Here is a 27,960-nt window from a genome sequence, read left to right on the forward strand (position 1 = left end):
AGGACATTTCCGGGATACCTACCCTCAGCGGCCAAAAGGGAGGGCAATAGCGCAAAAAGGAGGGCACCTAGTGAGCCAGAGGATACTCCCTTCAGCCCCCCAGACTCAGATGCAGATCCCGGCTACCGTGAATTACCAATGACAGTCTCTGTCCCTGTCCACTTTGGTGGTTTCTGTTGCCGAGGGCAACCCGCTGGACAAAGACATAGCCTCCCAGGCTGGAATACCTCGCGAGCTGCTAACTAACGCCCTGGAGACCCGGGCCCTGGATGGAAAACTGCTGGCTCGGGTGACCTCTGTACGATGCCCCTGACCTTGATCCTATCCAGCAACCATCAGGAGGAGGTACAATTCACTCATTTGTTCACCTCAAGCCCCGGTAGATCTAGGGTATCCGTGGCTGACCCAACACAATCCCCACATCGACTGGTCTACCGGGAGAAGAGCCAAATGGAGCCAGTCTTGCCAAGCCAACTGTCTGTGGCCAGCCCCATCTCCCAGGAAAGCAACTGTGACTCCGCCTGCCCCGGAACCCCTCGATTTGTCCTGAGTCCCCACCGAGTACCATGACTTGGGACCGGTATTCAGTAAACAGCAGGCTCTTTCCCTGCCTCCACACTGTCCATATGATTGTACCATCGACCTTCTCCCCGGGGCCTTGCTACCCATCAGTCACCTTTTTAACCTATTCCGACCGGAGAGAGAGGCCATGGAGAAGTACATCAGCGAGTCCCTCGCGGCAGGCGTTATCAGACCTTCATCTTCCCCGGTAGGTGCCGGTTTCTTTGTAGAAAAGAAGGATGGGTCACTTCATCCCTGTATTGATTACAGAGGCCTAAACAGTATAACAGTTAAGAATAAGTACCCTTTACCCCTCATTAGTTCAGGTTTTGAACCACTGCGTGGAGCCACCATTTTCTCAAAGCTGGACATTCGGAACGCATATCATCTAGTCAGGGTGAGGGAGGGGGGCAAGTGGAAGACGGCCTTTAATGCACCTCTGGGCCACTTCGAATATTTGGTCATGCTGCTAGGCCTCACCAAAGCTCCCGCCGTTTTTCAAGCCCTCATTAATGACATACTGAGGGACTTTATTAATCAGTTCATATTTGTTTGCCTTTGAGATCCTGATATTTTCTAGCACCCCCCCCCCCCATCCCAAGAACACGTTCACCATGTCTGTCAAGTCCTCCAGAGACTGTGGGAAAACCAATTATTTGTGAAGGTGGAGAAATGTGAGTTCCACGTTCCTTTGGTCAGCTTCCTGGGTTATATCATCGATAGTGGGCAGGTGAGGGCAGACCCCGAGAAGATCCGGGCAGTGGAAGAATGGCCTCGGCCCATGACCTGCAAACAACTTCAATGATTCCTGGAGTTTGCAACCTTCTACCGCCGATTTATCAGAGACTCCAGTCAAGTGGCGGCCCCGCTTACCTGGCTTATCTCGCCTACTACCCTATTCTGTTGGGACTCCGAAGGTGACTCGGCGTTCACCGACCTGAAGAGGCGTTTCACCACCTCTCCCATCCTGGTCCATCCAGACCTGGCCCATCAATTCACTGTCAAGGTGGGCACCTCTGACTCCGGGATAGGAGCAGTCCTGTCCCAACGATCATTTGGATGAAAAGCTTCACCCCTGAGCCTTCTACTCTCGCCGACTGTCCCCCGCCAATCAGGAACTCCTGGTGGTCAAATTTGCATTGGAAGAACGGAGGCACTGGCTGGAGGGGACAGAACAACTGTTTGTGGTATGGACTAATCATAAAAACCAGGGGTATATTCAGACCGCCAAATGTTTGAACTCCCGACAGGCCCATTGGGCATTATTTTTTTTTTGGATGGTTCAAGTTTTCCCTCATATGCCGTCCGGAGTCCAAGAACAGGAAGCCTGACGTGCTTTCCCTCCAATATGACTCCAAAGAGGACATTTCCAGCCCAGGGACTATACTCCCACCATCCTGCGTGGTCGTCACCGTCACTTGGGAGATCGAGTCCAAAGTAAAAGGAGCCCAACCCTGGCAATGGACCCGGTGATCGCCTGTACGTGTCCGTTTCTGTCAGGTCTCAGGTTCTCCAATGGGGGCAGACGTCTTGGTTCGCCTGCCACCCCGGGAGTGATCGGACCCTAGCGCTCCTGAAAAGTCACTTTTGGTGGCCGTCCATGGAGCCAGATACCCGTTCCTAAGTCTCGGCATGTTCCATCTGTGCCCGGGGGAAAAGCATCTCATCGGCCACCTGCAGGGTTACTTCGTCCTCTTACCTGTCCCTGGTCGTCCCTGGTTGCACATTACCCTGGATTTTGTCACCGGTCTACACCCTTCACATGGGAACACCACTGTCTTCACCATGGTAGACTGGTTCTCCAAGGCGGTGCACTTCGTAACCCTCCCTAAACTCCCTTCCTCTCAATAAACTGCAGATCTTCTCGTCTGCCACGTCTTCCACCTCCGGAATCCCCACAGACATTGTCTCCGATCGTGGTTCCCAGTTCATCTCACATGTTTGGAAGGCCTTCTGTCAAGCCTTAAGTGCATCTGCTAGCCTGTCATCCGGCCTCCACCCCCAGACGAACTGGCAGATAGAACGGTCAACCAAGACCTGGAGGAGGCGCTACGTTGTGTAATGGCTAACAACCCGTCGACCTGGAGCGACCACCTCCCGTGGGTTGAGTACGCCCCCAACTCTCTGCTGAGCCCTGCCATTGGAAAGTCTCCATTCGAGTGTTCCCTCGGATACCAAACCCCGCTGTTACCCGCTCAAGAAGAGGATATTGCAGTACTGTTGGTTCGGGACCACCATATCGATCGGTGCCTCAAGGTTTGTGAGAAGACAGGCACGGCCCTACTCAGATCAGCAAAACGCGATAAGAAGTCAGCCGACCGACACCAGACTCCGGGGCCTGAGTACTAACTGGGGCAGATGGTGTGGCTTTCACAAGGACATTCTACTCAAGAATAAGCATAGGAAACTTGACCCTCACTTCCTGGGACCGTTCAAGGTTGAAAGTGTTATCAATCCCGCAGTGGTCCACCTATAACTGCCAAGGTCTATGCGCATCCACCCGACTTTTCATGTTTCCCAGTTAAAGCAAGTTTCCGTCAGCCCCTTGTGTCCCCCGGCTGAGACTCCCTCACTGGCTTGTATCATCGACAACCATCCAGCATACACCGTCCGAAGACTATTGGATGTGTGCTGTAGGGGCAGCGATCTCCAATACCTGGAAGATTGGGAAGGGTACGGTCCAGAAGAGTGTTCCTGGGTCCCCCACTCCTTCATCCTAGATCCTTCCCTCATCCAGGATTTTCATCGGGACCATCCAGACAGGCTTCGAGGATCACCAGGAGGCTCCCATTGAGGGAGAGGTACTGTCATGGTCCCTCCTGGCAATCCCCCACCTGGCTATTTACCTCAGGAATTGGGCCTCAATCCCCTCATTTAGTTTCCAATCATTCCCAGGTTCCACTAACTACACACACCTGCTTTCCATCAGCAAATGCAGGATAAAAGCTCTGTGATCACAACAAAGGGCTGCTAGTTCGTAGGTAGATTCCAGTGTAAGTAAGCTTGTTTCATGGTTCTTGGGACTGCCAGTTCTAAGACTAGCATCGCTCCTGGATACCGATTCCATGCTCACTACGTCAAGAACGCCTCAAGACTCTGCCTCCGCACCCGTGTTCTGCACTTGGGTTCATCCGCCGCTTAACTTGTGTAACACCCTCACCTCTCCATGACCACCTTCATCTGTCCATCAACACCCTCACCTGTACATCACCAAATGCACCTATCACCCACTCACCTGTCCATCAACATCCTGACCTGTCCATCACCCCTCATCTGTGAATCACCAGCCTCACCTGTCTATAGCCAAACTCGCCTATCCATCACCCTTTTACCTGCCCGCTGCCACTCCACCCTTTGCCCCACTCCTTTCTGTGGCTCTTTCTTTCCAGTCCTGATCATGGGCCCTGACCTGTTGAAATGTTAAAATATCCAGTTCCATTGAAATTAACCGAAATACTTGGAAGTGTGAAGCAGCAATGCTAACCCCTGTACCATTAATGAGTCTGTTGGATATACTATGAGGGACCATTTAACAACTCAGAATCTCATGACTACAACTTTAGAAGTTAAAGGGTGCTTGGGAATTTCCTGAGGCAATGGGAGGCACCATATGAATGCAGATCCTTCAAATTCAGAATCAGGTGTATAATCACGGCCATATGTCGCGACATATTTTGTTATGCACCAGCAGTACATTGCAGAAGAGAGTCAGAATCCGGTTTATTATCACCGGCATGTGACGTGAAATTTGTTAGTTTAGCAGCAACAGTTCAACGCAATACATAATCTAGCAGAAAAAAATGAATAAATAAGTAAATCAATTATTTATATTAAATAGAATAAAAATATGCTAAACAGAATACTGTATACTTTTTAAAAAACAAAGTGAGGTAATGTCCAAAGATTCAATACCCATTTAGGAATCAGATGGCAGAAAGGAAGAAGCTGTTCGTGAATCACTGAGTGTGTGCCTTTGGCTTCTGTATCTCCTACCTGATGGTAACAGTGAGAAAAGAACATGCTCTGGATATTGAAGGTCCTTAATAATGGACATTGCCTTTCTGAGACACTGCTCCCTAAAGATGTCCTGGGTACTTTGTAGGCGAGTGCCCAAGATGGAGCTGACTAGATTTACAACCTTCTGCAGCTTCTTTCGGTCCTGTGCAGTAATCCCTCCATACCAGACAGTGATGCAGCCTGTCAGAATGCTCTATACAGTACAACTATAGAAGTTTTTGAGGGTATTTGTTGACATTCCAAATCTTTTCAAACTCCTAATAAAGTACAGCCACTGTCTTGCCTTCTTTATGACTGCATCAATATGTTGGGACCAGGTTAGATTCTCAGAGATCTTGACACCCAGGAACTTGAAGCTGCTCACTCTCTCCACTTCTGATCCCTCTATGAGGACTGTTATGTGTTCCTTCATCTTACCCTTCCTGAAGTCCACAATCAGTTCTTTAGTCTTACTGATGTTGAGAGCCAGGTTGTTGCTACAGCACTATTCCACTAGTTGGAATATCTCACTTCTGTATGCCCTCTCATCACCACCTGAAATTCTACCAACAATGGTTGTATCATCAGCAAAATTATAGATGGTATTTGAGCTATGACTAGCCACACAGACATGTGTATATAGAGAGTAGAGCAGTGGGCTAAGCAGTGCGCCAGTGTTGATTGTCAGTGAGGAGAATAAGTTACCACCAATCCGCACACATTGTGGTTTTCCAGTTAGGAAGTCAAGGATCCAATTGCAGAGGAAAGTACAGAGGCCCAAGAACTGCAACATCTCAATCAGGATTGTGGGAATGATGGTATTAAGTGCTGAGCTATAGTCGATGAACAGCATCCTGACGTAGGTGTTTGTGTTGTCCAGGTGGTCTAAAGCCATGTGGAGCGCCAATGAGATTGCGTCTGCCGTTGACCTATTGTGGCAATAGGCAAATTGCAATGGGTCCAGGTTCTTGCTTGAGGCAGGAGTTCAGTCTAGTCATGACCAATCTCTCAAAGCATTTCATCACTGTCGATACTGGACGATAGTCATTAAGGCAGCCCACATTGAATACTCCCGCTAGATGGTTGGCACAAGTTCTCAAAGCCTTATCAGGTACTCCATTGGGACCTTCTGCCTCGCGAGGGTTCACTGTCTTTAAAGACAATATTACATAATAATAATTAAAAACTGTAAACACAGTAAATACACACACACACACACAAAATAAATTGTGCAGAAAGAGAGAACAAATTGAGATAGTGTTCATGGGTTCAATGTCCATTCAGGAATCTGATGGCGGAGGGAAGAAGCTGTTCCTGAATCATTGAGTTTGTGCCTTAAGGCTCCTATATCTGCTCCCTGCAATGAGAAGGGGGCATGGCCTGAGTGATAGGGGTCCTTAATGCCATAACCAACCTCTCATAGCACTTCATCACTGTAGATGTGATTGCTACTGGATGATAGTCATGAAAACAGCTCACCCATGGTCTTTTTGGGCATTGGTATGAATATTGCACTTTTGAAGTTGGTGGGAACTTCTGATTGTAGCAATAAAAGACTGAAAATATCTTCAAATACACCCACCAGTTGCATTGGCACAGGTTTTCAGAGTCCTACCAGGTACACCATCAGAGCCTGTCGCCTTGCAAGTGTTCACCCTTCTGAATTTCCCCTTACTTAGTTTTGGTCCTTTGTCCATCATATTGTACTTCTAAATTAGCTTGGGGTGCTTTTTATTCCTCAAAGGTGCCAGATCAATTCAATTTTTTCTGTTGAATTCTGAATCATAAATTAAAACTTTAATTGTAAAGGTAGGACCCAGTAGTTTGGTGACTTGATCTTCCTTCTCTTTAGCATCGCCAGTGGCCATACCAGCCATGCGCTCTACAAGGAGCGGATCCTTTACAAATTTTCTTCACAAAATTCTTACAAACTTGGTAGAGTAGAAATAGAGGAATTAGTAAAAGATTATGTACCAGCTCAATTTTACATGCTTTTGAATGAGCTTGTCTCCTTGACTAAACATCATGCCAGCAGGATAACTTCATCCTGTCAGATTAAGACAAAAAAATAAAAGAATTTCGGAAACCATGCCACCAATCCCTCACATTAAAATGTCATTGTCTTCTACTTAAAAAGGATGTTCCAGTGTCAGTAGGGATTGGTTAATATGACACAGTGTCATAGGAAGCACAGAATTTTGTAATATAATGTCAAAATATATCAAGCAACAAGACTATGAGAAAGCAAAAACAAAGAAGAAATGAGAATAAACTGCTTCTAAACAATGACTGTTGTTGCAAGACAAATAAGAATATAATATTAAGGATCTTTGCACCTTAAAAATAAAACACAATGAACTGCAGTTTCCGGGAAATATTGGATTGTGAGGAGGGAGAGAGCGTTTAAAAGAAGCATCTGAGGACAGTCGGCATATTGTATGCACCGCAATTCCTGAGGAGACATTGAAATTTGCATAACTAGGAACTTGGTAAGATCCAATAAGAAAATATATGGAATGGCCATTGTATGAGTGGGCCAGTGTTATACTGGGAGATAAGGCTTTCCCCCTTATCAAGGTTTCAGTGAAAAGTGATGTGGGTGTAGACAGATTATTTTGTTATTATTTATTTTTTCTCTCTCACTCTTTCTTGCTTATCGCACATTTTGAACAGTGGGGATGCCAGCCAGGATAATGCAATGCTCCCCTTCTAGGATGTGGGAAGGCAGGGGCAGCCTCCAGTTTCCCTGATGACTACACCTTCAAAAGTGTATCCAGCTGCAGCTTCGAACAGACTGTGTTAGTGAGCTGGTGTTGGAACTGGATGAACTCTGGATCAGTCGGGAGGCTGAGGAATTGATCGACAGGACATACAGGGAGGTAGCTAAACACAAGGTGCTGTACTTAGGTACCTGGTTGACCACCGGGGGTGAGGTGGGGGACGGATAGGCAGCCATTGCAGAGTACAACCATGGCTGCTACCCCCAACAACATGCATATTGCTTTGGATATTGTTGAGAGAGATGGTCAAATGGACGAAAGCCAATGTGTACTGAATCTATCTCTGTGGCTTGGAAGGGAAGTGGAGAAAAGAGGTGAGGTGTAGTGATAGGAGATTCATTGGTTAGGGGAAAAGAAAGGAGCTTCTGTGGATGCAAATGTGAATCCTGTATGTGATGTTGCCTCTCAGATGCCAGGACCAGAGACATCTCAGATCAAGCCAACAGCATTATTAAGGAGGGTGAACATTCAGAGTTTATGGTCCCTGTCAATACCAATGGCATGAGCTGGATGGTTGACAAGGTCCTGCAAAGTGTGTTCAAGGAATTAGGTGCTAAGTTAAAGAACAAGACCACAAGGATTGTGATCTCTGGATTGCTACCTGTAAGACATACTACTGAGGAGAGAAATAGGAAGATCATACAGTTTAACACCAAGCTAGGCAGATGATGCAGGAGGGAGCACTTCAGATACTTGGATTATTGGACTCTCTTCCAGGGAAGTTGGGACCTGTACAAAAGGGATGGTTTGCACCTGAAATACAGGGACTATTATCTCAATAGGAAGGTTTGTTACTGCTGTGGGGGTTCAGGTGGGTGGGGGGAGGTTTAGGGCATGGATCGGCACGTGGAATTCTGACATTGTAGTTATTAGTGAGACTTGGTTGCAGAAGGTGCAGGACAGGCAGCTCAACGTTCTGCACTCCCATCGTTTTAGATATGATAGACCGGAAGGGAATAAAGGGCATTACTGGTCAGAGGATCTAGTTATTTATTTAGAAATTTGGAAATTATTCGCCCACTGGATTTAGAGGTGGAAATTTGTAGTAAATTCACAGACTGTTGCTAGAAACATAGGTTGTGATAGTAGATGATTTTAACTTTCCACATATTGAATGGGAATTCAATACTGTAAAAGACCCAGATGGGAAAGAGTTTATCAAATATGTTCAGGAAAGTTACTTCAATCAGTACATAAAGTCCCACATAGGAAGAGTGCAATAGTACATCTCCTAGTAAGGAATGAGACAGGGCAGGTGACAGAAGTTTGTGTAGGGGACCACTTTGCATCTAGGGATTATAATGCCTTTAGTTTCAACGTAATTATGGAAAAGGATTGATCTGGTCCTCAGACTGAGGTTCTTATTTGGAGAAAGGCCAATTTTGGTGTATTATTGAGAGTGTATAGAGTACGTTGTTTTCTGGCAAAAGTGTACTTGATAAGTGGGAGGCCTTAGAAAGTGAAATTTTGAGAGCACAGAGTTTGTATGTTACTGTCAGAATAAAAGGCAAGCATAACAGGTTTAGGGAACCTTGATCTCGGAGAGATTTTGAGGCTCTGGTTAAGAAAAAGGAGGAGGTGCATAGCAGGTATAGGCAGATAGAAACAAATGAGGTACTTGAGGGGTGGAAGAAATGCAAGGGAACACTTAATAAGGAAATCAGGGGGGGCTAAAAGAAGGCATGAGGTTGTTCTGGCTGACCTCAAGGAGAATCCTAAAGGCCTCTACTGGTATATTAAGAGCAAAAGTATAGCAAGAGACAAAACTGGTTCTCTAGAACCAATACTGAATAATGTTGTTGGCCTGACCCTGGCATCCAGGAGGCAACATCCCATATAGGATTCAGAGCTTGTGAAGCTGAAAGAGATGGGAGAGCTCTTAACTGGAATTTTTTTGCAACTGTTTTTACTTGGGAGATGGACAGAGTGTCTATAGAAATAAAAGTAAAGCAGCAGCAAGGTCATGGACCTGTACACATTGCAGAGGAGGAGCTGTTTGCTCTCTTGAGGCAAATTAGGGTGGATAAATCCTTTGGCAGGTCAGTACAGAAATTGTAGGGGTACGACCAAAGATATTTTAAGCATCCTTAGCCACAAGTGGAGTTCCGGAGGATTGGAGAATAGCCAGTGTTGTTCTGTTGTCTAAGAAAAGCTCCAAGAATAAGCCAGGAAATTATAGGCTGGTGAGCCTGACACCAGTGGTGGGAATGTTATTGGAAGGTCTTCTAAGGGATTGAATATATAAGCATTTGAATAGACTGGGACTGATTAGGGATAGTCAACATGACTTTGTGCATAGTAGTTCATGTCTAACCAGACTTGTAGGGATTTTCAAGGAAGTTACCAGGGAATATGATGAAGGCAAGGCAATGGATGTTGTCTACACGGACCTTAGTAAGACCTTTGTTAAGATCCCACATGGAAAGTTGATCAAGAATGTTCAGAGGCTTGGCATTCAAGATGAGATAATAAATTGGATTAGACATTGGCTTTGCAGGAGAACCTATTTGCTCATCCCAACATACAAGTGCTGGAGAACCCAGCGAGTGGTAATAAATGGTTGCTTTTCTGACTGGACGCATGTGACCAGTGGTGTGCTGCAAGGATTAGTGCTGGATTCATTGCTATTTGCCATCTATGCATATCAACGATCTGGATGATACTGTGGTATACTGGATCAAAAGATTTGCGAAAGACACCAAGATTGAAGCAAGAAAGATTATCAAAATTACAGTGGAATCTGGATCAGCTGGAAAAATGGGCTGAAAAATGGTAGATGGAATTTAATGCAGACAAGTGTGAAGTGTTGCACATTGGGATGATCAGCCTAGGTAAGTCTTACTGAGGTGTGTGGGACCTGGGAATGCAGGTCCATAATTCCTCAATAGTGGTGTCACAAATAGATAGAGTCGTAAAGAAAGCTTTTGGCACATTGGCCTTTATAAATTATTGTATTGAGTACAGGAGTTGGGATGCTATGCTGAAATTGTATAAGACATCGATGAGGCCTAATTTGGAGTATCGTGTGCATTATTGGTCATCTACCTACAGGAAAAATGTAAATAAATGTTTTAAAGTTCAATGAAAATTTAAAAGGATGTTATTGAGACTTGAGGACCTGAATTGTAGGGTTAAATTGAATGGGTTAAAACTTTATTCCCTAGAAGGCAGAAGATTGAGGGAAGATTTGATAGAAGTACATAAAATTATGATGGAGATAGATAAGGTAAATACAACTAGACAGTTCCATTGTTTGACCCTACACCTCGAGCTCATGGGTTAAGGGTAAAAGCTGAAATGTTTTGAGGGGAACATGAGAGGGACAGACTGTGGAACAAGCTGCCAGTGCAAGTAGTGGATGTGGATTCAATGTCAACAAATAAGAAATCTGGATAAGTAAATGGAATGGAAGAGGTATGGAAGGCTTATGTTCAGGGTGCAGATCAATGGGACTAGGCAGATTAATAGTTCGGCATGGACTAGATGGGTCAAAAGGCCTGTTTCTGTGCTGTAGTGTTCTGTGATTCTGTAACACTTGGCTTTTTCAGGTTGAAGCTTCTGATTAGATTTCCACAAAATGCCATATGTTTGTTGAGATAAAACTCTCTGTCAGAGATTGAAGGATGAATTTGATTAATGATAAATTAGATGTGGAGCAAGCTAGTCATTTTCTGAAGATTAATCTCCCTCAGATTAAATGGAACATATAAAAGTGCAATTTCTATACATTATATCAGTATTATGCAGCTATAAATAGAGAAGGAGCTAATGGAAAATGACAACTTGATGGCTACTATATTACCAAAGCATTGTATGTGAATAGTCTTTGAGGTCCAAATCCTCGATTCAGCAAACTGTGTTTAGTAACATGTTAAACATAATGTAAACAAAAAATGAAAAAATACCCATTAAATATTTACTGCCTGCATACATACATTTTTATGAACATTATGCTCTCAATACATTTACGATCTTTATAGATTGTCTTTTTTTAAAGATTGAAATGAAGATTTCAAATAAATTAAAGATCTAGGTGTATAAAATAATATTTATTTCATTAAGTTGGATATGTTCTGTCTACTCACAGCAATATTTATTTGATTAATTAAGGATAGCAAATTTATCCTTCACAAGTTTGTCTTCCATAAGGAACTCCCCTGATGTGTTTTCTTATAAATAGCCATGTATGCTAAGAGCTTTCTATTGGGTTTATACACAATTTTAATGCCCATGCCCTGACTTACACCAAGTTGTATTCAATCTATTTTTGATGACCAACATTGGTTACCAAATAAATAAAGGCTTAATTTTAAATTGTCTGCTTTAAATTCTGTCCCTATACAGTGCCTAAAAAAGTATACACCCCCCCCCCCCCCACTGACTTGGAAGTTTTCATGCTTTATTGTTTTACAACATTGAATTGCAGGGGGCTTCTTTTGACGCTCAACAGAAAAAGACGCTTTCCTATCAAAGTGAAAACAGATCTATACAAAGTGATCTAAGTTAATTACAAATATAAAATGCAAAATAATTGATTGCATAAGTGTTCACCCCCTTCAGGTCAGAATTTAGTAGATGTACCTATGTCTGTGTGGATGGTCTCTATCAGCTTTGCACATCTGGACATGGCAACTTTTCCTCATTCTTCTTTACAAAACTGCTCAAGCTCTGACAGATTGCATAGGGATCATGAGTGAACAGCCCTTTTCAACTCCAGCCACAAATTCTCAATTGGATTGAGGTCTGAACTCCAATACAGCCACTCCAGTACATTAACTTTGTTGTTCTAAGCCATTCTTGTGTAGCTTTGGTTTTATGCTTGCCATCATTGTCTTGCTGGAAAACAAATCTTCTCCCAAGTTGCAGTTCTCTTATAGACTACATCAGGGTTTCCTCCAGGATTTCCCTGCATTTTGCTGCATTCATTTTACCCTCTACCTTCACAAGCCTTCCAGGGTCTGCTGCAGTGAAGCATCCTCACTACATGATGCTGCCACCACTATGCTTCACGGTATCGATGGTGTGTTTTTCATGATGTGCGGTGTTTGGCTTACACTAAACATAGCATTTAGCCTGATGGACAAAAAAAAAACTCAGTTTTGGTTTCAACAGACCATAGAACCTTCTTCCAGCTGACTTCAGAGTCTCCCACATGCCTTCTGGCAAACTCTGGCTGAGTTTTCATGTGAGTTGTTTTTAACAGTGGCTTTCTCTTTGCCAGACTCCCATAAAGCTGTGACTGGTGAAGCACCCGGGCAATGTTGTTGTATGTTCAGTCTCTCCCATCTCAGCCATTGTAGCTTGTAACTCCTCCAGTGTTGTCATAGGTCTCTTGGTGGCCTCCCTCACTAGCCCCCTTCTTGCACGGTCACTCAGTTTTTGAGGTCGGCCTGCTCTAGGCAGATTTACAGCTGTGCCATATTCTTTCCATTTCTTGATGATTGGTTTAATTGCACTTCAAGGAATATTCAGTGACTTGGAAATTTTCTTGCATCCATCTCCTGACATAACCTTTTCATGAAGTTGGTTGGAGTGTTCTTTTGTTTTTATGGTTTTTGCCAGGATACTGACTGACCAGCAGCTGGACCTTCCAGACACGTGTATCTTTACTACAATCAATTAAAACACCTCAAATGCACATGGTGATCATTTAACTAGTTGTGTGACTTCTAAAACCAATTGGCTGCACCAGTCATGATTTGGTGTGTCATACTGAAGGGGCTGAATACTTAAGCAACCAATTATTTTGTGTTTTATATTTGTAATTAATTTAGATTACTTTGCAGAAATCTGCTTTCAATTTAACATAAAAGAGCATTTTTCTGTTGATCAGTGTCAAAAAAGCCAAATTAAATCCACTGAGGTTCAATGTTGTAAAATAATAAAACATGAAAAGTTCCAAGGGGGAGGGGTGAATATGTTTTATAAGCACTGTAAGTGCAAATTTCTTCATATGTAATGCCTACCAAGATATCTGGGCTCTTCCACTTCTGTCCTCTTGAGCAAAAACATTGGTTCTAACCACCTATGCTATAACCACCGGAATTACCTCCCCATGTTTTCCTTTTATTCTTTGTAACCAAACTTCCATTCAAGCAATATACATGGATCAAGATCAAAAATTGTTGAGTTGTGCACACCCCAATTTTCTCCTTTGCCAGATCTCTCATTTCATAAGCCCCTGGATTGACACCATCCCCATATTCACTTACTGAAGACTACCCCTAAATTTCCTTAGACTTCCTTCTACACTGACTCAAACATTTTATGACACCCTCCCCCATTCATCTTTCTAATAGCTGCACTTCCTTATGTTCATATTTCCTGGTGCTGTAAACTTTGTGACAACATGCCTGTCATGGAGATTGCTGTGCAGATATGTAAAATGATTCAGGATCAGTTCCTGAAGATTGGAGAGTGGCTAACGTTATCCCACTTTTCAAGAAGCGAGGGAAGGAGAAAACGGAGAACTATAACCCTGTTAGCCTAACGTCAGTCGTGGGGAAGATGCTTGAGTCCATTATTAAGGACGAAATAGTGGCACATCTTGATGGCAGTAATTAGGCTGAGCCAGCATGGATTTACCAAGGGTAAATCATGCTTGACTAATCGGTTGGAGTTTTTTGAGGGTGTAACAAGGATGTTAGACGAGGGTAAGCCAGTGGATGTTGTGTACCTAGATTTTCAGAAGGCATTCGATAAGGTGCCACATAGGAGATTAGTGAGTAAAATCAGAGCTCATGGCATTGGGGGCAGGGTTTCAACATGGATAGAAAACTGGTTGGCAGATAGAAAGCAAAGGGTAGCAGTGAATGGGTGTTTCTCAGACTGGCTGGAGGTGACTAGTGGGGTACCACAGGTCTCTGTATTGGGACCACAGCTCTTTACGATTTATGTCAACGATTTAGATGAGGGCATTGAAAACTATATCAGCAAGTTTGCTGACGATACTAAACTGGGTGGCAGTGTGACATGCGAAGAGGGCGTTAGGAGAATACAGGGAGACGGATAGGCTGGGTGAGTGGGCAGATGTCATTCAATGTGAATAAATGTGAAGTTATCCACTTTGGAAGCAGGAACAAGAGGGCAGAGTATTGTCTGAACGGTGTAGAGTTAGGTAAGGGAGAAATGCAAAGAGACCTAGGAGTCCTAGTTCATCAGTCAATGAAGGTGAATGAGCAAGTGCACCAGGCAGTGAAGAGGGCAAATGGAATGTTGGCCTTTATTACAAGGGGAATTGAGTACAAGAGCAAGGATGTCTTTTTCCATTTGTACAGGGCCCTGGTGAGACCACACCTGGAATATTGTGTACAGTTTTGGTCTGCAGGTTTAAGGAAGGACATTCTGGCAATTGAGGAAGTTCAGCGTAGATTCACTAGGTTGATTCCTGGGATGGCAGGGCTGTCTTACGCAGAGAGATTGGAGAGATTGGGCTTGTACACGTTGGAATTGAGGAGATTGAGAGGGGATCTGATTGAAACGTTTAAGATAATTAAAAGATTTGATAGGATTCAGGCAGGTAATATGTTCCAGATGTTGGGAGAGTCCAGTACCAGAGGGCATGGATTGAGAATAAGAGGTCAGTTATTTAAAACAGAGTTGAGGAAGAACTTCTTCTCCCAGAGAGTTGTGGAGGTGTGGAATGCACTGCCTCGGAAGACGGTTGAGGCCAATTCTCTGGATGCTTTCAAGAAGGAGCTAGATAGATATCTGATGGATAGGGGAATCAAGGGATATGGGGACAAGGCAGGGACTGGGTATTGATAGTGAATGATCAGCCATGATCTCAGAATGGTGGTGCAGACTCGAGGGGCCGAATGGTCTACTTCTGCACCTATTGTCTATTGTTGCTGGGGCAGGAATATTGTATTTATCAGGAAAAATTGGTTAGGCTGGAGCAGGAGAGGATGAGTAGAGTCACAGTGGTGTATACAATATGGGATTAGATAGACTGAATGACCTTTAGGCACAATAACACACCAGTTCCCAAGTTCAGTCTTGACCTCTAGTCTATGTGGGGTTTCCACATTTTCACCTTGACCAGATGTTTATGCCAGATCTTCCAGGTTGCTCCCACATCCAATAATTTACAAGTAGGTCAACCCACTGCTGTTAACTGTCCACAGTCTAGATGGGTGGCAAGAGAATAAGAGGACATTGATGGACATGTGAGACAGAATAGGGAAAGTGTAGCATAATGGGAACAATGGAGTTGCCTAAGAAATGGTATTGACTTGATCGTCAAAGTAGCTTCTATCTATGCCACAAAGTAGTGTGAAGATAGGAGAAATGTATGACCTATATCCCACAGTAATTGTATAACGGTATATCAACATCATCTTCATCATAATGTGCCATGCTGTAAATGATAGAATTGCATTAGTTCTATACTATTTGGAAATTGCTTAAATTAATTGAGTATTCTTCAAGCTGTTTAGTACATTGACACCATACATTGACATGGGTGTGGGGGAAATGTGTTCATTTTTACTGTTGCTGCTTGCTGGCTGCTTGTTGTTCTGCTGAACATTGTAGGCTATGTTCCCTCTAAGTTGTAATAACCAGAGTACACAAAAATCTTGTGCTGTCCAATTTTTTTGCCCAGTGGCAACAACATTTGCACTCTGAATAGTTTATTCAGTAAAAGCGGTATAAATAGGCCAGTTCTGAAATCTGCAACCAAGTCATCACAAACTCCACATTGTCAACACTGCATCTGAAAACAAAAAAGAAAATGTGATTGTGTATGATCATGAAGAATAATTAACATGCCAACAAGGTAGAGGGTGACAACCTTTTGTGTGCAGTTTAAATTCCTTTGTGCACTAGTAGCAGAAGATGTGTTTGTGTATGTGTGCGTGCACCATAAAGGGAACTGATTGTGGGCACTGTGGGAATATGTGGCGACACTTGCAGGCTTCCCTCACTCAACACAAATTGTGTTGGTTGTTAACGCAAATGGAACGTTTCGCTCATTGCTTTGATGTACACACATGATTAATGCATCTAATCTAACCTAATTAATGAAATCTAAAAAAAGTTTGTGGATATGGCAGAACATCTGAAGTTTTGATAGCTATAAGACTTTGGAACCAATATACAGTAGGCGAATGAGGTTGTGCTGTATGGATCAGCCCTGAAAATCCATGAAATGGATTTGAAATACATTCTCAATGACTAATATTGTTCAAGAGTTTCGGAACTTACATGGTACAGCTTGAAGATCTGCTTGCGACAGTTAATTTTTTTCTGGTTGTTTGGCTCTGTATGCCATCCTCTAGAAATTCTCTTTTTTTCTTGCAAGTAGCCAGAGATAATATCCCCCAACTTTCCTATAAATCCATGTGCATTCCAGCTCTTTGTGACTATGTACTTCCGAAACTGGTGAATATTTTCAATTGCACTGAAAATTACTTACTTCAGCATTTTTCTACAGATAAAGAATGGATAGGCCTCGGAAGCATTTCTCAGATTTAGAACCAGGTTTGATATCACCGGCATACGTTGTGAAATTTGTTAACTTAGCGGCAGGAGTACAATCCAATAAAGGATAATATAGAGAAATACATTTTAAATATATAAGCAAATCATTTATGGTAAGTGTGTGTGTATGTGTGTGTGTACATATATAAAATTAAAAATAATTCAAAAACATAAATAATATAAAAACCAAAAAAGATTTTAAAAAAAAACAAGGTACTGTTCATGGGTTCAATGTCCATTTAGGAATCAGATAGCAAAGGGGAAGAAGCTGTTCCTGAGTCACTGAGTATGTGCCTTCAGGTTTTTGTACCTCCTTCCCAATGTTAATAATGAGAAGAGGGAATGTCCTGGGTGATGGCGGTCCTTAATAATGGACGCCAACTTTCTGAGGCGCCACTCCCTGCAAATACCTTTGGTACTATGGAGGCTAGTACGCATGATGGAGCTGACTAATTTTCCAACCCTCTGTAGTTTCTTTCAATCCTATGCAGTTGCACTCTTCCCTTCCCATACCAGACATTGATGCAGCCTGTCAGAATGCACTCCATGATACATCTGAATAAGTTTTCGAGTGTTTTAGGTGACAAACCAGACTTCCTCAAACTCCAAATGAAATATAGCCACTGTTTTGCCTTCTTTATAGCTGCATTGATATGTTGGGACCAGGTTAGATCCTCAGAGATCTTGACACCCAGACTTGAAATTCCCCACTCTCTCCACTTCTGATCCCTCTAGGAGGATTGGTTCGTGTTCCCTTTTCTTACCCTTCCAGAAGTCCACAATTAGCTCTTTGGTCTTACTGATGTTGAGTGTAAATTTGTTCCTGCAGCACCACTCAACTAACTGGTATATCTCACTTCTGTACGCCCTCTCATCTCCATCTGAGATTCTATCAACAATGGTTGTATCATCAGCAAATTTATAGATGGCATATGAGCTATACCTAGCCATGCAGTCATAGGTGTAGAGAGAGTAGAGTAGTTGGCTAAGCACTCATCATTGAGGTGCACGTGTGTTGGTGTCAGCAAGGAGGAGATGTTATCACCAATCTGCACAGATTGTGGTCTTCCAGTTAGGAAATTGAGGATCCAATAGCAGAGGGAGTTACAGAGGTACAGGTTCTCGAGCTTTTCAAACAGGACAATGGGAGTGTTGGTGTTAAATGCTGAGCTATAGTCAACGAACTGCATCCTGACATAGGTGTTTATATTGTCCAGGTGATCCAAGGCTTTGTGAAGAGCCATTGTGATGGCATCTGCTGTAGTGTGGATAGGCAAATTACAGTGGGTTCAGGTCCTTGCAGAGGCAGGAATTGATTTTAGCTATAACCAACCTCTCAAAGCATCTACTCTACACCACACCAGCTTCAAGGATAATGTCATGATAGTTTTACACTGATGACATCGTATGAAAGAACAAATCAGGTAGCACATCACCCGATTACAACAAAAGCCTTCTCATTGTATGTCATATTCATGTGAGCATATCTGCTGTCAAAATGATATGTTTTAAAATAAGCTTTTGAATAAATGGAAACGTTCACTATTTCGGGCAAGCATGGGATGCACCCATTATTGACTAGATCTGTGTAATGATGTTAAGGTTCTTGCCTTTGCAGTTACAATAAAATAGCCCTTTTCCTTGGCATTTTGTTTAAGAAAACAAATCTAATCCCTTGAAATTGACATTACTGATTCAGTCAGTCATTTGCCATCTTTTTGTAATAATTGTATTAAACTTTTTAGTTTCCGTGTTTAGGAGGCAGAACTACAATTAAGAGTAGTTGATCACATCAGTTAAAAAGAGGAAATGGCGACTAGATATAAAGTTTATTTATTACCTTTGATTCTGAATCACATGTACTTTAAAGTAAATGGCATGAGTGATTTAAAATCTCAAGGGTTTTAATTAAATAATTCCAATTTTCCAGAAAGCACTTTAAAATTTGTATTGTAAAATAAAAAAGAAAATATAGGCAAAATATTATGTTAATTTTTTTAGATCTGAGTTCAAAATACAGTGATATAAAATCTTCACTTTTTTACTTTCAAAGGAGCATCTAAAATAATAAAAGGCAGTTTTTAGCTCTTCAGTATTTCATAGAATTATTCAAGGTGTTTTTCTCTGCAAGCTATTTATAATGGTGAATTTGCTTCAGTAACTTGACTACCAAATTAATTAAAATTTGTCATAACTTCATAAATTCTTTTGTGAGATTAATTAGCTGTTTAAATAAGATCTTTAAATTTAATTTAGTTTTACACTTATTTGCATCTTTATATCAATAGGAATACATAACTTGGCTTACAGTATATATAATATGGAAGTAATGAATGATCCAGCATGTTTAATGCAAGAAATGGAGAATTATACATTGCTGATTAAAATATGAGGAGGAAAGATTCTGCCTCTGGTCTCAAGTGCTCTTGATTTGAAGCTCAGCTCTCACAACTCTAACAAGCTAATGTTAGAGGTCTCCCATGATTTGCATAGTAAACCACAGGTCAGCTTCAATGTAGTTCAGAGTAAAGTGTATAAAAAAAACCATTTGTGTTCCTGAACCTTGCTACTAAGAATTTTGATAAACTGCTTCAAAGTCTTGAACAAGTCTTGTGTATTTATAGTAGCTCCAACCTAGATTTGATTATGTTGTACTGAGTCAAATCACATAAAATCGTTCTGCAGAAAATTGCCGATGATATGAGAGGCATGTTCAAGTCAGGCTTCTAAGAGCATTTCCAAAGATGCTTTCATTTTTAGCAACATTTCATGAAGTACCAGAAGCATTGTAAATTGCTAATATATTTGTCATTAGAGAGAAGCTTGCTGACATTTTGCTGGAGAACTGTTCAGACATGAAACATATTTCAGGAAACAATGGTTGAAGCTTTTAGAAAGACTGAATAAAAACTTAAAAAAGAGAAAAGGTATAGTTGAATGGGAGAAAGACATCATTTAACATAATGATTACAATGTTTAAACAAATAATTACAGAGCTTAAACCACATTTGGATAGGTAGTTGTACTGTGATCATTTGAGTCAAGTATGATGTTTCCTATTGGTGGGTCCTAAGGTGGCTGTAGATGCTAAACTGGGTTCCACAACACCGTGTTTTTAAGGTGTATTCTCTAAATGGAGAACTTTGATTAACATGTGGAGGCTGATGGCACTGACGGCCACTACACAGTCCTTGACAGACCAGGGTCAGGATGGTATGGAATACCAGTGGTATCCTATTGGTATGGAATACAAGACAATAGGGGACAATTCACCTTTGCAGCCTTCAGCCACCTTCACTGCTGTTGTGATGTGTCATCACCTTGCAGAAGTCCTGATGTTGAGATGTTGTTAGGATCTCTTTGTCTGCAACTTTCCTTTATCCTTACCATCGTGTGTGATGCTACCAGGAGGTAAGTGCCAGATGGCTAAACTCTAGGCAGCATCGCTCTTGGGATCTCAGAAGCTCACAAGCCTTTCCACCGCGACAAGGTTGATTCTTGGAGAGGGTGTGGATTGTATGTGTTTAGGAAAGTTTTAGAAGGCTATGGGCTAAATGCAGGCAAATGGGATTTGCTCAGTTAAGCACTGTTATCAGCATGAATAAATTGGGTTCAAGGGCTTGCTTGATGCTGCATAACTCTATTGCTATAATTGTGAGAGCATGTACTTTGACCAACCCTGGAATGTTGTTTTTTTTACATTCCAAGTGGTTTGATAATGCAGTGGAATGTATGCAACACTTCTACTTTCTCGGAGGATTTTAACCTACGAATCTTATTTGAATCTCGGTTTCATTGAAAAATATTGCTTGCCATTTTATACTTGATCTCAGAGTCAGAGACCAACACAGCACAGATACAGGCACTTCGGTCCAACCAAATTAAGATGACCATCTAATCCCAATTTCCTGCATTTGACCCATATCACTCTAAGCCTTGCCCCTGTATGTATCTATCCAAATACTTCTTAAGTGATACTATTGAACCACTGGCTCTGGCAGGTGATTCTATAGACACACCAACTTCTGTGTAAAAATGCTGCTCAGATCCCCTTTACACCTTCCCCATCTCAATCTAAACCAGCTTTGAACTCCCTAACCTCAGAAAAAGACTGATAAAATCCACATTATCTGTGTCCCTTATGATTTTATAAAACTTATATGCTCAACCCACATTCTCCAATGAAGAAAAACCTAACCTGGCACACTCTTCCTAAAACTCACTCCTTATAGTCCTAGCAACTTTCTTGTAATACACAAAACACAAAATGCAGGAGGAACTCAGCAGATCAGACAACATCTAAGGTAAAGGAAAAGCAGTCAATGTTTTGGACTGAGACTCTTCATCCAGATTGTAAAAGAAGGGGGAAGACACCAGAATAAAATGGAGGGGGGGGGGGAAAGAGAAGGAAGACTAGCTAAAAGGTGATAGGTGAAGCCAGGTGGGTGAGTGGGTGCAGAAGAAGGAATATGATAGGAAAGGAGAGTGGACTATGGGAGAAAGAGAAGATGGAAGGGCACCAGGGTGAGGTGAGAAGAGGTAAGAGGAAGTATATGGAATAAATATAGAGGGGATGGGAAAATTACTGGACAGAGAAATAGATACTTATGCCAAAAGATTGGAGGCTTCCTGGAGGGAGCATAAGATGTTGCTCCTCCACCCTGAAAGTGGCCACTTCGGGGGCAAAAGAAGAGGCCATGGACCAACATGTGGGCCTGGGAATGGAGATAAGAATTAAAATGGTTGGTCATTGGGAGATTCTAATTTTATTGGTTAGAGTAGAGGCACTTGACAAAGTGGACTACAATTTACAACAGGTCTCACTGATGTGGAGAAGGCCACATCAAGAGCACTAGATACAATAGATGGCCCCAACAGATTTGCAGGTGAAGTATTACCTCATCTAGAAGGACTGTGTGGAGCCCTGAATGGAGGTAAGGGAACAGGTGAATGGGCAGGTATAGCATTTCTGATGCTTGCAGGGATAGATGCTCGGAAGGAGTGTAGTGGGAAGGAATGAATGGACAAGGGGATCATGGAAAGAATGACCCTGAGGAAAATGGAGAGTGAGGGAGGAGGCAAAGATGTAGAATTGGTGGTAGAATCCCATTGAATATGGCAGACGTGACCAAGAAAGGTTTTGGATTTGGAGACTCATGGGATGGTAGGTGAAGACAAGAAGGACTCCATCCTTGTTAAGGTGGTGGGAAGATGGAGTGAGTGCATATGTCTGGGAAATGGAGGAAATGCTGGTGAAGGCAGCATCAATGTTGGGGGAAGGGAAACCCCATTCTTTGAAGAAAGAGGACATCTCTGATGTCCTGGAAAGGAAAGTGTCATCCTGGGAACAGATATGGCAGAGACGAAGAAACTGAAAAAAGGAAATAACATTTTTGCAGGAGCCAGTGTGGGAAGAGGTATAATCAAGATAGCCATGGATATCAGTAGGTTTATAATAGTTGTAAGTAGACAGTTTGTTTCCAGGGATGGAGACAGAGAGATTGAGAAAATGGAGGGAGGTGTTAGAAATGGATCAAGTGTATTTAAGGGCAGGGTGGAGTTTGGAGGTAAAGTTGATCAAATTGACAAACTCAGCATGGGTGCATGAAGCAGCACCAATGCAGTTGTCAATGTGGCACAGAGGAAGTGTTGGAGCATTACCAGAATAACCTTGGAACATAGACTGTTCTACTTTGCTAATGAAAAGCCAGGTGTAGCTAGGGTCCACAGCTAACCCTTGAGTTTGGACAAAGTGGGAGGAGCCAAAGGTGAAATTCTTGAGGGTGAGGATTAGTTCTGCCAAATGAAGGAAGGTAGTGGTGGAGGGGAACTGATTGTGTTTTTTGTTGAGAAAGAAGTGGTGAGCTTTAAGGCCTTCTTGATAGGGGATAGAAGTGTAAAGGGACTAGACATCCATTGTGATAATGAGGCAGCCAGGGCCAGGGAATTGAAAGTTACTGAGATGATTGAAGGCATCTGAAGTGTCACGGATGTAAGTGGGAGGAGACTGAACCAAAGGGGATAGAATGGAGTTGAGCTATGTGGACAGAAGCAGGCAGAGACAATTGACCTGCCTGGACTGAAGTTAACATTATGGTAAATATTTTCTGCACTATTTCAAGATTTTCCTACAAGAAGATGACCAAAACTGTATATATTACCCCATGGTCTTACCATAGCAGCAGATTCACCAACAGGTGATACAAGGGCAACATAATATCTCAACTCCTACACTCAATGAATAGATTGATGAAGGCCAATATTCTGAATGATTTTTTCACCACCCTGTCTACCTGTCTACTTTGAGCGAACTTAAGAATTCCATTGCACTCCCAAGTGGACTACCATTCATAGTATAAATCCTACCATAGTTGAACTTAACAAAATACATCACCTCAGACTTACCTGTTTTGAGTTTTATTTGCTACTCCTTGGCCCACTTCTCTAACTGATCAAGAGTCCCCGCAATCAGCCATCACCTTCTTCACTATCAACAAGACCTATTTTTGTGTCATCCACTAGCTTACTAATCAAGCTCGTGCATTAACATCCAGAACAGTTACTTAAATAATGAATAACAAGGGTCCCAATTCCGATCCCTGCAACACACCACCAGTTAATGACTTCCATTCTGAGAATCAAGAAATAAACCTTTACGTGTTGGGCATCTCTTGCAGTGACTTGTGCAGAACAGTTTATATGATTTAAAATAAGGAATGGACACTATGAGGTAAAGAGGGAAATGTAAATATCCAAAAGATTGTTAAATTATGAATATAGTAAAACTCTGATAATCCAGCACCCTTGAATTTGGTAAAGCCGGATTTGTAGATTTACTGGAATGTTGGTTATTGGTATTAATACTTAATTGATACTTAAACACACATTTATTTCAGTCTTTTACATGTAACACAGTATAAAAACTGAATTTTCCTGCAAACCCTATGAGTTTGGAATTTGTTTAATAGTGTCACATGTACCAATGTTCAGTAAAGAACTTGTTCTGCACAATGGACTGAGCTAGAATAAGGTATAACAATAATAGAATGTAGAATACTCTATTCTGGAGAAAGTGCAGTGTCGGGAATTAGTGAGGTAAAATATCTTACTGAGGTAGATTGTGAGGTTGAGTCAAAGTTGAAAGTTCAAAGTAAATTTATTGTGAAAGTACATATGTATCTTCATATACAACCCTGAAATTCACTTTTTTTGTGGGCATACTGAATAAATCTAATAACTGTAATGGAATCAATGAAAGAAGACACCTAAACAAGGTGTATAACCAGTGTGCAAAAGACAACAAACTGCACAAATACAAAAGAAAATAAAATAAATAAACAATAAATTAAGAGAACAGAGTCTTTGACAGTTCAATAATGGGGCAAATGAGGTTGAATGAAGTAAACTCCACTGGTTCAGCAGCCTGATGGTTGAGGGGTAGTAACTGTTCTTGAACCTGGAGATGTGAGTCCTGAGGCTCCTGTACATTCTTCCAGATGGCAGCAGTGAGAAGAGAGCTTGATCTGGGTGGTGGGGGTCACTGATGATGGATGTCTTTTTCTGTGACAATGTTCCATGTAGGTGAGCTCACTGGTGGGGAGGGTTTTACCCATGATGGTCTGGGCCGTATCCACTACTTTTTGCAGGGTTTTCCCATTCAGGGGCATTGGTGTCTCCATAGCAGGCTGTAATGCAGCCACTCCACAATTTATCATCAGATTAGGGAATTATTGAATAATATAGAAGTTGGAAGAAATTATTATTAGAAGCGGTTTAAAGAGAGTGGGAATTATGGAAGCACTCCAGACTTCGATAGTGGTTGCAAACATACTCCTGATGAACCTTAAGCCCAGCTTGGGCTGCATACCCTGCCCACACTCCTGACTCCAGATCTGGCCACACACTCTGCTTGTGCATGGCTCACATTCTGGACTAATGAGTGAGAATGAAGCCAGACTATCAGGACTTCAAAAATAATTAGATGCCAGATTATCGGAGTTCATTATCAGAATAGATACAATACTTGTGACTCTTTGCCTAGAAATTTGACAGTGTACTATATTATTTCTCTGCTCTGCGCAAGGGAATTTTTGTATTTTGATGTGTAGGGCATTTTGTGTTCCTCTTACAGATTGTAAAATTCAATACCCTTCAATCCAGTGCTTGCTAAATGTTTGTTGCTCAGCAGTTATTGTGTTGGTCTATCATTGCCGCATGTATCAAGGTTTGGTGAAAGGCTTGTCATACATGCTGTTCATACAAATCCTGTGCATTGAATTAGAACAAGGTAAAACAATGAAAATGCAGAATAAAGTATAAAATCCTCTGAAAAATATGGTGTAGGTAAATAAGGAAGTGCAAAATCATAACAAAGTAGATTGTGAGGTTAAAACTCTATCTTATCATACATGAGATCTATTCAAGTGTTTAATAACAGCGGGAGGAAAGCTATCCTTGAACCTAATGGTACATGTTTTCAGATGGATGTTTTTGTGTCTTCTGCCTGATCGGACAGAGAAGAGAAGATGACTGCAGGCTGCTTTACTGAGGTAGCAAGAAATATTGACCCAGTTCATGTAGGGGAGGCCAATTTCTGCAATGTATTGAGCTATGTCAACTACTCTCTACAGTTTCTAGTGGTTGCATGCGGAGAAGTTGCCATACCATGCAATACCATGCAGTTATGCATGCAAATAGAATGATTTCTATGGTGCTTTGATAAAAAATGCTACAGATCATTGGAAACATATGAAATTTCTTTCGCCTCCTGAGGAAGTAGAGGAGTTGGTGAGCTTTCTTTGACATGACACCAACGTGGCTGGACAATGTACTGATAATGCATGGGTGACACCATGACAAGTGAAACACTCATTTGGAGGTGACATTTTGTCATTTGTTTTGCTTTTGAAATATTGTAAACCATAGAACTGTATTTTTCATTTCACCATTCACCCTAGCTGATGCTGTGACCACAATCCCAGAGGGACTCTTGAGAGCCCTAAGAGGAAGCCCTTGCACCTACACATGCCAATCCTAAAAGGATTGATTGTTTGACAGTCTTTGCTTATGCATAATTTTTCAGAATCAGAATCGGGATTAATTCCTCTGGCATATGTCATAAAATTTGTCAACTTAGCGGCAGCAGTACTATGCAATACATGATAATAAAGAAAAAAAATAGTTAAGTAAATCAATTACGGTAAGTATGTATGCATGTACATTAAATAGTTACATTGAAATAGTGCAAAAGCAGAAATAATAAAAAAAATGCGAGGTGGTGTTCATGAGTTCAATGTCCATTTAGGAATGGGATGGCAGAGGGGAAGAAGCTGTTCCTGAATTGCTGAGTGTGTGCCATCAGGCTTCTGTACCTCCTACCTGATGGTAACAATGAAAAGAAGGCATGTCTTGGGCGATGGGGATCCTTAATAATAATCACCAGCTTCCTGAGGCGCTGCTTCTTGATGATTTCTAGGATACTACGGAGGCTGGTGCTCAAGATGGAGCTGCAAAATTTTACAACTTTCTGTAGTTTCTTTCGATCCTGTGCAGTGGCATTACTGCAGCCCTCCCCCCATACCAGACAGCGATGCAGCCTGTCAGAGTGCTGTCCAGTGTCCATCTGTAGAATCTTACAAGTGCTTCAGGTGACAAACCAAGTCTCCTCAAACTTCTAATAAAATATAGCCGTTGTCTTGCCTTCTTTATAGCTGCATTGATATGCTGGGACCAGGTTAGATCCTCAGATAACACGAAGTTCACTGCAGATGCTGGGGTCAAAGCAACATGTACAACATGCTGGAGGAACTCAGCAGGTCGGGCAGAATCCGTGGAATCGAGCAGTCAACGTTTCGGGCCGAGACCCTTCGTGAGGACTGAAGAGGGAGGGGGCAGGGGCCCTATGAAGAAGGTGGGGGGAGGGTGGGAAGGAAAAGGCTGGTGGGTGTCAGGTTAAAAAACAATCAGAGGAAAGATCAAGGGGTGGAGGAGGGGAAGCAGGGAGGGGACAGGTAGGAAAGGTGAAGAAGGAATGTAAGGTATAGTATAAGAAGGCAGAATCATGAGAGAGATGATAGGCAGCTGGAGGAGGAGGAGGCAGAGTGAAACTGGGGTAGGTGAAGGGAGAGGGAGGGAATTCCCAGAAGTTGGAGAATTCAATGTTCATGCCAAGGGGCTGGAGACTACCCAGGTCCTGACAAAGTGTCTCTGCCTGAAATGTTGACTGCTCGTTTCCACGGATGCTGCCCAACCTGCTGACCTCCTCCAGCTTGTTGTACATGTTGCTAGATCCTCAGAGATCTTGACACCCAGGAACCTGAAGTTGCTTACCCTCTGCCTTTCTGACCCCTCTATGAGGATTGGTTTATGTTCCTTCTTCTTACCCTTCCTGAAGTCCACTATCTTACTTTAAACTTACTGACGTTGAGTGCAAGGTATCACTCAACTAACTGGTATATCTCACTCCTGTACACTCCCTCATCTGCATCTCAGGTTCTATCAACAATGGTTTTGTCATCAGCAAATTTTTATATGGCACTTGAGCTGTACCTAGCCTTGGGTGTAGAGAAATTAGAGCAGTGGGCTAAGCACACACCCTGAGTTGCACCAGTGTTGATCATCGACAAGGAGGAGAATTTATTTTTTACCAATCCACATAGATTGTGGTCTTCCAGTTAGGAAGTCGAGGATCCAATTGCAAAGGGAGGTACAGAGGCCCAGGTTCAGAGGCTAATTGAATACAACCGGGGAATGATGATGTTAAACACTGATCTAGAGTCAATGAACAACATCCTAACATAGGTGGCTCTATCATCCAGGTGATCTAAAGCCGTACGAAGAGCCATTGAAATTGCATCTGTCATGGAACTATTGTGGTTTTAGGCAAGAGGCAGTATGTCCAGGTCCTTGTTGAGGCAGGAGTTCATTCTAGCCATGATCAACCTCTCGAAGCATTTCATCACTGTAGATGTGAGTGCCACTGGATGATAGTCCTTACAATTCTAATGTATTTTAAAAATAATTTCCCATTAGTGCCTGCAAGAAAGTGAATCTCAAGATAGTATATGGCAATATCTAAGTACTTTGATAATACATTTACTTTGATGCTGACTTTGATTTAGAGGCGTACAATCCTGTTTTA

Source organism: Hypanus sabinus, chromosome 2 (assembly GCF_030144855.1).
Source record: "Hypanus sabinus isolate sHypSab1 chromosome 2, sHypSab1.hap1, whole genome shotgun sequence".
NCBI lineage: Eukaryota > Metazoa > Chordata > Chondrichthyes > Myliobatiformes > Dasyatidae > Hypanus > Hypanus sabinus.